This window comes from Osmerus eperlanus, chromosome 4 (genome assembly GCF_963692335.1).
Source record: "Osmerus eperlanus chromosome 4, fOsmEpe2.1, whole genome shotgun sequence".
Lineage (NCBI taxonomy): Eukaryota > Metazoa > Chordata > Actinopteri > Osmeriformes > Osmeridae > Osmerus > Osmerus eperlanus.
In genome coordinates, this window is record NC_085021.1 from 5,031,165 (window position 1) to 5,042,323 (window position 11,159).

Consider the following 11,159-nt stretch of genomic DNA (forward strand, 5'->3'; position numbering starts at 1 on the left):
AAATTCAGATCCCTCGTTTTAGTATTTAATGATTTATTTGGGACGTCAAGGACTTCTAGTGCAGCGGGTAGAATATTAGCCAGTTCCAGAGCTGTGTTTGGGGTTATGCAGCGGCTAGTAGAAATATTCTTAGTGCCTCCAAGGCTCTGGCAGAGGTCCATTTTGAAGGTGACCAGGCAATGGTCTGATAATATAGGATTGTGGGGGTGGACAATGACGTCACTAATCTTGATTCCCCGCGTGAGAACTAAATCCAATGTATGCGAGTGAAGATGGGTAGGTTTGGAAACCACCTGAGTGAGACCTGTGGAATACATTAGAGCAGTAAAGGCCTTACTTAAAGGATCTTTTGGGTCATCCACATGAATGTTAAAATCGCCCATAATCAAGACGTTATCAGTATATGTCACAAGATCAGCACTAAAATCTGCAAATTCCTCCAGGAAGAGGGAATACGGGCCGGGGGGCCGGTATAGAGTAACTATACAAAATGAGGGAGGGGGGCCAGGAGTAGTAGCATTATTCCTTTTTAAAATAGTTGGTGGTTTCATGCAAATTATTTCAAATGATTTAAAGGTATTTACAGATTTTAGGCTGAGGTTGAAGCTAGCTTTATATATCATAGCAACACCACCACCTTTCTTTGATACACGAGGGATGTGTGAGTACGCAAAATCCGGAGGCGATGCTTCATTCAGGGGGGAATATTCATCAGGTTTTAACCAGGTTTCGGTGAGTCCAACCAAGTCCAGGCTGTATTCAGACATTAGATCATTAATCAAAACGACCTTTGTGGATAGAGATCTGATGTTTAGGAGCCCAACATTCCAGTATGGGTTTTTGACAGATTTAGACGTAGATAATTCTTCTGAGAAGGTGGCACTGTCATCAGAAAACTTAGTAGGAAGAGCAACGGGGGAGCAAGGCTGAATACATATTAAATTGGTATAATTCCTAATACTTGAAGGCCGAAATTTAGAGAAAGGGCGGGGGACCGACACCGTCTCAATGGGAAAAACGACATCAGCAACCTCACTGACTACACTACAAGCTAGGCTATCGGGCCCCCAACAGCTCACAACATACCTATCAACAAACCTATCAGACTCTCTAAGAGACTGTGGCCCGGCTTGTTCTAGTGAGTGTCAGGCCTGCTCTAAAATAGCTTCAATATTCCTAGACAATAGAAAAGCACCTCTCCAGCTCGGATGGAACCCGTCACTTTTCAACAAGCCAGGTTTGGCCCAGAAACAAGACCAATTATCTACAAATCCTTAACCCTGTTCTGAACAGAAGCGAGCCAACCAGCGGTTAAGAGAGACAAGTCTGCTGTAGATCTCGTCAATCCCCCTAACAGGTAGTGGACCAGAGACTATTACTCGATGCCGACACATCTTTTGGGCAAGGTCACATGCCCGAGCTATATTAACCTTCGTGACCTCTGACTGCCTTAGCCTAACATCATTGGTGCCGACATGAATGACAATATTCTCATACCTATCATCAGTGCGTGCGCCATGTGCCTTAGCTTGGGCCTTTGCCTTAGCCCTAGTGCTAGCCAGCACCCTGATATTAGCTTCTATGTCGGTAGCTCTGGCCCCAGGTACACAGTAAACTGTCGCTGGTTGCTCCAATCTACTGTTACGAGTGATGGAGTCACCGATCACTAACGTCTGAGGAGTCCCAATCCCACCATGCTGCAAAGGTGAAACCGGTGGGGCTAATCTTGAGTCCTCCCTAGCGCTAGGACTCCCTGCCAGTGATGTTGCGCCAGTCGCATCTAAAGTTACTAGCATACGTTCTTCCTCAAGCGACTGAACGCGACTCTCTAACAGAGTCAACTTTTCGAGCAAAATGACACATGTAGGACAATGTGAGTGGGTGTGAGACATTATAGTTAACTTACGTTAATAGTTTATGCCAGCCAGGGAAATCCGTCAAGAGCGTTGAGCGTCTAGCGCCACCAATGGGTCAAACTTGGACTTGTGTTTACACACGCAACTTTTGAACCGTATGACCCATTTTCAAAAATGAGGTACCATTGGATTCCCTGGACCAAGACAAGTTCAACACACCCTATGGAGTCAATTTCCGGTTATATAGATTTTCCGGGTTAGGGTTAGTGGTTATTTCACAATTTTAAATGAAGACTCTTGAGAATGTTTAGTACACAAATCTTAGAAAAAATTGAATGTAAGATGAAAAGTAGATTTATTATGAATATTTCAAATATGCATGCTTGGCTAATTGCTAGGGCTTTTCCTCAAAATCCTCTCTCCCTCTGCTCCTCAGCACACGTGCTCCAAATTCTCACACACACAAGGGGCCAGAGCCCTTGACACACGCGCAAGCTAGGGGAGACGCACACACATTGTGGGCTGACCAAGCCCCCACCTTCACTCTTTGGCCTAATAGCCATTCTAGACTAGTAGCCATTCTGTGGCTAGTTTGAACACAGCTAATTCTACTGTTAAAAGAAACAGAATGTCTTTTTCTTCAGAACTATATAGTTGAATCAACCAAACACAGCTTGGTCATTTTATCGTCTTCTTTGGCACAATTAAACTAAGGACTAGACTTTTAAGATAGCATGACCAAAGCAGTTGGTGACAGAGAATTTCAGACAATAACATAAACATAGTCTTGCATTAAGAGTAGAGTCAAAAAATAGAGAGTAAATGTGCTAATGGTTGTTGAAACTCATTGCTCTGAGTTGGTGCATGTCAATTTAGGCAGAAGTCCATGAGTGGTGATATATGACAACCTCAAACAGCATGAGTCTGTCACTGGGCCTAATGAAAAGGCTCTTGTCTTGATTTGCAATGCAGCTATGGGAGTTTCTAGACCATTGGGGTGCCAAGCTGGGGCCAGTTGTACTGTTAGAAAGGCCAGTTACATTAAACATTATTGTTGTCATATCGTTTTCTTCCCAGCATTGCACTAACAGGCAAAAGCAGTGGTGCCCAGAAATGTTTCACAGGAGTGGCGAAAAAGAGAAGCAGAACAGTGGAACACCATCCCACTACCATTATCTCTTATTCACTCTCATCTGTGTTGTATATCTGTAACTGCTATAGTATGGGCCTACATTAATTTTTTTTACATTACATTTAGTCATTTATACAGAGCGACTTACAGTAAGTACAGTAAGTACAGGGACATTCTCGCCCGAGGCAAGTAGGGTGAAGTGCCTTGCCCAAGCACACAACATAATTTTGCACGGCCAGGAATCGAACTGGCAACCTTCAGATTACTAGCCCGCTTCCCTAACCGCTCAGCCACCTGACTCCCTACATGAAAGTTTCAAAGTCAAAGTGTAGTAGTGCAGAATAGAGGAACTGGGAAAACTGTGCAGAATTGGCAGAAAATATTAGATTTTCGATTAGATTGTATCAAGGACCAATAGGAGAAGAGGCCAAAGGATATTTACAATTGTAGTAGGCCATTGATATGTTTTAAAAGTTCAGGGGTGTAATTTGTTGGATAAGAAGCCCCCACCCCCCACTCCAGAGACAATTGATGACAGACAGGTGCTGACATTAAGCTAAACAGTCATGCGCTAAGAGTAGAGTAATAAATAGAGACAAAATGTGTAAATGGATGTTGAAACTCAGTGATCTGAGTTGGTGCATGTCAGTTTAGGAAAAGGTAGCCTTTTAAACCTCTAGGTTTAAAAAAAAATCTAATTTGATTGGAACTCTCTTTTAGTTGGATTTGACATTTAACAGACATTTAATTCATTTAGCAAGTTATTTGACTCCATAACAGCTACATAGCAGCTACATCTCTTTCTGTGTGGACAGTGTGATCCCATCTAAGACATTTGTTCTTACCCCAATAATAAGCCCTGGATATCTAAGGAACTGAAAAATCTGTTGAGGGAAAAGAGGGCTATTTTTAATAGTGGTGACAAGATTGCATATGCTGAAATTAGGAAGGTTGTGCGGGCTGAAATTGTAAAGGCTAAACTTAAGTATAAGAGTAAAATCGAGTCTAAATTCAGTGAGTCGGACATCAGATCTGTGTGGAACGGCATGAAATTGATGACAGGCCTACATAAAGGCAGTAACACTGTCTCCTTAAATGGTTTTAATTCAGACGAGCAGCTAGCAAATGAATTAAACAGTTTTTATATGAGATTTTCTAATAGTGATTTTAGTGAGAGAATTAGTCACATGCGTGATAATCTTGCCAGTGACTCCTCCGTTTTTTGATATTGATGTCTCTAAGGTTGAAATATTATTTAAACAAATTAAGGTTAGGAAAAGTCCTGGCCCTGACAACATCAGTGGTTGTGTGCTTAAGTCCTGTGCTGGTCAGTTAAGTGAGATTTTCAAAGTGATTTTCACTCAATCCTTCCAGACGCAAACAGTGCCAAGAATCTGGAAACATTCTATCATCATTCCTGTGGCTAAGTGTAACAACCCCAATATCTTGAATGACTTTCGACCTGTAGCTTTGACCTCATTGGTGATGAAAACCTTTGAGAAATTGGTTAAGCAGGTGTTATTGGAGCAGGTGGAGAAACAGTTAGAAATACTGCAGTTTGCTTATAGGGCTAGCAGGGGTGTTGAGGATGCAAAACTTGCCTTGTTAAATTCTCTGTATAAACATCTGGAGGCCCCAAAAACTCATGCTAGGCTCCTTTTTATCGATTTTTCATCAGCATTCAACACTATTCAGCCATACTTGTTGGCTGAAATACTCCAGGCTCTTTTTAACTTGAATTCTACCCTAATTGGCTGGTTACTGGATTTTCTGTCAGATAGGTCGCAGTGTGTGAGGGTTAATGGAGCCTTATCCTCAAAAGTCCTTTGTTCCACAGGCTCTCCTCAGGGCTGTGTCCTTTCACCATTGCTTTTTATTTTATATACTAATGACTGTAGGAGTAGGTATGAGAATAGGCAATGTGTGAAGTTTTCAGATGACACAGTTATAGTGAGCCTTTTGAACAATGAGGAGAAGGGGCATGGTCCTGTTGTTGATGATTTCATTGCTTGGTGTGATAACTTTTGTTTGTCTATCTATCTGTTTCTAAGACCAAGGATGTGATTTTTGATTTCCGCAACTCACAGCACAATGTTCAGCAAACTGTTATTCATAACAAGAATGTTGACATTGTAGCTGAATATAAATATTTAGGAACCATCATCGACAACAAATTATCTTTTGAGAGCAATACTGAGGCTGTCTGTAAAAAGTCCCAACAGAGACTTTTCTTTTTGAGGAAGATGAAATCACGTGTGCACGACTTTGATGACTTTGTTTTACCAGTGTTTTATTGAATCTGTCTTGACATTTGGCATTGTGGTGTGGTGCAGTGGTCTTCCAATGATCAGCAAGCGTAAGCTTACAAAGCTGGTAAATGTAGCATCTAAGGTAGTTGGGGTACAGTTAGCCCAGTTGCAAGATATATATGATAAACGGGTTATGGGTAAGGCTAAACAAATTTTAAACTGCCCTGATCACCCTCTTTTCGGAGAGTTTAATTTGCTCCCTTCTGGTCGCCGCTTTAGGCTACCTAGGTTAAGAACTGGTCGTGCCAGAGATTCCTTCAGTCCTGTTGCTATTAGGAACCTGAATTCACTTGGCTGACATCAAGATTTGTTACTGTGCTCTAGCCCAGTGATCTACGAGGCTATTCTTGATTGTGGATTGGCAGGGATTTTGGAAAGAGATCTACTCACGAAGGGTAAATATCTGCGGTTTTCAAGTCAATCTTTGAGAAAGTTTGAGAACAGTGTTGCGGTTAATATGTTTGATTGTGGAAGGTAATTAGACTAGATGTGGCTGCTGCAGCATTTAGGGAAACAGCGTGGATGGGGTATGTAGTTTCCATAATGTCGTACACTGATGTGAATTGTTATTAATTTCCTTTTTCATTGTCTCACTTAATGAATTTCTTTGGAAATTATTCCCTTTTAGTCAATCCAAATTAGGTTTTGCTTCGAGAGATTAAATTGAATTAGGAATTGTATGGAGAGATTGGCAATATTTGCATTGTGACTGCAAAACTGTTCCTGCGTGTAGGGTTTTTGCCAAAAGCTTTGTCGTTTTTGAAAAACCAAGACTGTGGTAAGTGAACAGCGCAAACACACAAATACTCCACCATGCATCTCCGTGCAGCAAACTTGTTCAATTATAAATGACCTGGACATCATGAAGTGCAAGTCTTCTTAATGGAAAACTTTTTTAGGCAACACTAACAGAGGAATGGGGTTAAGAAAGAGAGAGAGACTGCAGGGCAAGAGATAGAACAGAGAGCAGGCAACTGAGAGGAAAAGGAGTGCTTCTTATCGGAGAGGTAGATAGCTCTCTCTCTCTCTGACAGAGCAGTTCTGCTCCACAGTAGCGTCTATCTTCTCTGCCCTGGCTGGCTAGTCCCTTTGAGACCAATCAGAGGTCACACTTGCTTCCAGACACGGCAGGCTGCAGCACTGACAGGGCAGGCTGGGGATTTAAGATTTTGTATGGTTAAAACCTCTCTCCATCAATCTTTGTGGTCTCGTGCTGTCCTTCTAGTTCAGCACCTCTTGGTTTCTTTCTTCTCCCTCTAGCTTTCTCTCACGCTCATTTCCTCACATTTATTTCACCCCTCTCTCTCCTTCTACATCATCTAAAGTTCTAAACTCTCCCTCTATCTGTATCCACCACCTCTCTACCATTTTCCTGTCACCTTCTTACGGTGATTTATATTTCAAGGTCCAAAAGCATTACATACGAATATAGTTTAAACATGGCAATGTAATCCTAAAGCAAACTACAATTCTAACTGTAGTGCAAGACCAACGCATAATCCCTGTTACACACCAATGCACAACACCAACTTAATGCTTATGCCTGATTTAATCGCCTCTCTCTCTCTCTCTCTCTCTCTCTCTCTCTCTCTCTCTCTCTCTCTCTCTCTCTCTCTCTCTCTCTCTCTCTCACTTTTATTTTTTTGTGCCCTAGCCCGTTTGGTGTTTATGAAATGAAAGTGGCTAATAGCAATGAGGTAATCCAGTCCGACATACTCCATCCAGGCAAGATGGCAGGTCTAACAAGCAGTGTTCCCCAGAGATCTCCTGTCTTGGGCCCATCACACGCCTCACTGGCACCCTGTACAGCACTTCTCTTCTCACAAGCAAAGAGGAACGATGTACTCAAGATCAACTTCCTCCAGGGAAAAGTAATTTAATGTCTGTGGCGTGTGAACTTCTGTCTCAAACACATCCTTTCTCACCTTTTCCATCTCATGCGACTGGACTAATTGGCAAGCACTTAACATCCTATTTCTGGAAGCCTTTAGCCTGGTTGACCATATCAATATTACGTGTTTAAGAATGTTGATGTTGTCACTAGTAAAGACATTACAATAACCATTACAATCATACATACTTTGATTGTTTTTTGTTGTAAAAATCACTGATGTATTCTTTAAGGTTGCAAAAGTCACATACTGTATGCTGTACTGGTCTGAAACTTGCCTGCAAAATACACTTATTTTAGTTCTGTGATCAAATATATAAACAATAATGCATACAGCAAGTGCTCTCTTCATGACATTAATAATGAATGCTCACTCATGCCGCTTCTTCAATTAGACCGTCATTGTCAACATGGCCGTATAGTGTGGCAATGGGAGATATCGGATAAGGTTGTCTCGTATTCCCACAATCAATAGCTGGCTAGAGAATAGATATATATAGGATAGTGTATTATTTCACTCAAGGAATCTGATTCACCAAATTAAATGGATCTTCAAGGTTATGGACGACAGGCTCCTGAACTCATGTCGAAATTCTCTGACAGCAGAATGGTTTGATCAGAGTAAAGCTGAGAAACTCTTATGTCAGCACATGGGCTGTACTGTTTCATCCCTGTACATTTTCGGAGTACAGTTTCTCAGACAGTCTGGGCTTTAGTAAAGCATTAGTGTTAGCAAGGAGCAGTGATTAATTGGTTTTGCCCATCCTCCCTTGTGAACTGACTTCTCTCTGACCTTACAGTAATTACATGTGCACTCCCTCCTTAATGAGTGAAAAGGCGTGCAGAGGATTGATGTGGAATTGATGTATTTTCAGTTGTCGGCATTTTTGTGTTCATGGAATGGCAATCGATACAGGCATTGAAATAGCAATTGCATTAAAGTCAAAGGGTTACGGATGTGCAGTTGAATGGAATTAAATACAGGTTAATAATGTGCATTCACTTTGTAGACCACAACCATGATTCTAAGCATGAAGGGTGGAACTGATAACAATGAACTGATTAAAATGGATGTGATGAAAATGCAAGTGAATTGAAAATGGAGGGGATGAAAATGCATATGAATTGGAAAATAGAGTGAAAATGGATGTGAATTGGAAAACAGAGCAATAAATTATCAAGTGATTAGATTTGTTCTCGTCTTACATTCATAACTTCAAAATAGACAATTACCATTTAAATTTGAAATTAAGAGACTTCAAGGGTGGTAGTAACTCAAATGTATTGACAAAGATGGTGGTGATGAAATTGCATGTGAATTGAAAAATGTAAGGGGTTAAAAATGGATGTGAATTGTTATAAATTGTCAATTGATTTGATCACCATGATTGACGTTTGTAATTTAAGGGAAGATATGCTCTGCTTAGAAGGTCAGACTAATGCCTTTTGCATTCACAAAATGTAGATTGAATTTTTAATGAGAAACCTCAATGAAATAAACTACAGTGGACAAAGAGGGCAGCCATAATAACAGAGGATTAACTCTGGCATATTTGAGCAACTTGCCTTCCAAGTCTTTAGACAACATTATGGACAAATAAACCATTATTTGCTCTGTTTGCTTCCGACTCTGATTAAGGCTCAGTAAGTGCAAACTGGGCGACCTATTTTCAGTGACTTTCCAGATAACAATGTACGGCCTAGCAGTGATGTCACAGGCTCTCAGGGTCATCTGTCTGCCGTCTCAGCATGAGCATGCTCTTTTGACGTCCACACCTGATGAACACCTCAGATGTGAGATGAATGAACGACACTAGTACAAGGTAAGGTAAGATCACATGACATTCACCTCCTGCTGGGACTGAACAGAAAACATCTTTGGACAAGGAGGCCAGGCAATTTGCTCTTTTCTCCACTAACATTATAAATCCGTCTCTAGATTGGATCTTCTGTTGGAAGAATTGAGTGAGGTTGTGCTCTGTAACATAGATATAGAGAACAAGGCTGAGTCATAAGACAAAATCAGATCAAGTAGGCTGCCCTTTCACTTTGTCATTGATTTCTCTGCCGATGATCAGAAAAAGAACTCATTAAAGAACTCTTTGTGTAACCGAGTAGTTGGTTAAACTCACTCAGTATAAAAACCGTCCACCTGTGCCAAAGAAAAGTGACATTGTCTAAAGCAATGTATAGGTGGACATTGTGTGACAACCCTTGTTTGAAACCCAGCAATACAATGAAACCTGTGACATTTGCCTCTTACTCCTTTTCACGCGTTATTCAACATCTGTCCTTATAAATCCTTGCCCTTATTACACTGCATCCCTGCTAAGTCAGTCGTAAGATGCTAAAAATGATGTAAGGCCAAACTTTCTGAATTTCTATTTTGAGTGACTTCACTTTAACAGAGTGCCAGTCGCAATGTACTCTGCCAAGTGAGTTCTGCCGACTGTGCTTCATGAAATGGTAATGAGAAAGCTGGCCTGTCTGCTGACAATAGTACAGAGGCTGCTAGCGCAGATAGCATTCCACAGGCTGCAGCAGACACTGATTTGCTGTTCTTTTCACAAATGAAAACAAAAATGTTGCTTAACAATGAAGAAACAAGATTTTAGAAAAGATTTGAGAATGTATGACAATTTCGTTCAGTCTCTATCAAAGTGTGAGAAATGCATTCACACTTTACCCAAATAATCTCTATCACCCTTCCTTACTTACTATGAGCAGAAGATACATTTAGCGATGTGTGGCCTACTTTAAGCGAGCCCTTAATTCCTCAGACAGTTATCTCCTCTACTGTAGAAACTTTTCAAAATGAAAAGAGAGAAAAAAAATTATAACACAGCCTCTGTCTGTCTGGATTTTTTGTCAGCTACAGCACATTGTATCGTCCTAAAAGATATGTTGGTTGCTATTTCAGTCCTTGTTGGTCCAGCAGTTCTCAGCGATTACAGCATGACTCGTTAACAGTTTGTGGATAAGGCTGTGTTAAGACTTTCTAAGAGCCTGTCTCCCAGGGCAGACAGCCCAGCATGTATTTATATCAGCATCGTCCACAAGATGCAACTTAAAGCATGTCAAAATGACAGACGTTGTTTTTCCAGGGGTCAGTTGACACAGCAGATCCAGGAAGATGAATGTGCTTCTTCACACCGGCTCCTTCCCAGAGGAAATATGCAAATACATCTCTTGCCTAGCTACTGAATCCTTGAAGGAGAGATTCCTCCATATCATGCTGTGCATAGATCCATTCACCACAGTACCGTTGGTACACACAGTGTGAGGATGGTGGTGGGGGATGTTTCATAAGCATTTCATGGCCTAGGAGTCTGCTGGCCTGTGTGCTCTGCAGTGATGTCAGAACACAATCTGGCACATGGCTGGACCTTTAAGTACCTCAGCAGCATGCTCAATCTGGTGGGATACTCAGTGATAATGGTAAAGAGCGTCTGCTAAATGACTAAAATGACTAAATGTAAATAAAGACATTTGCTGAGTGTGTACTGGTTAGGTTCATAATTGAAAATCACTCATTGGTAAAAACAGAGCCGTCGCGAGGACTGTGCCAGTGGCGGACTCAGGCTATCTGAGGGGGAGGGGTGAAGCAAATAAAAAAAGCACCAGCTGCATATGGTGGGGCACAGGGGCGTTTCTAGACATAAAGCTCTACAGGGGCACAGGCCCCTAATTAGAGCTACTCATAATTTATTTACACTTAGCAGACACTCTTATCCAGAGCAACTTACATTAAGTACAGGGACATTCTCCCCAAAGCAAGTAGGGTGAAGTGTCTTGCCCAAGGACACAACGTCATTTGGCACGGCCAGGAATCGAACCAACAACCTTCTGATTAATAGCTCGACTTTCTCACCGCTTAGCCACCTGACCCCTATTTCCAAGCTTGCTGCCAAGAAGTGTACAATACAATGCACTATACAAACTTCCCTTGCTAAACAGTGCAGTTCAGGGAC

At 41.4% G+C, this 11,159-nt stretch overlaps 1 long non-coding RNA gene across 1 annotated transcript; it reads left to right on the forward strand.

Annotated features, from left to right (window-relative positions):
- The first annotated feature begins 6,025 nt into the window (after positions 1-6,025).
- On the forward strand, positions 6,026-10,687 carry LOC134018380 (uncharacterized). Its single transcript, XR_009929932.1, has 5 exons — positions 6,026-6,075; positions 6,197-6,304; positions 6,952-7,391; positions 7,422-9,011; positions 10,293-10,687. It is a non-coding gene; the product is annotated as an uncharacterized LOC134018380 (long non-coding RNA).
- The last annotated feature ends 472 nt before the right edge of the window (positions 10,688-11,159 follow it).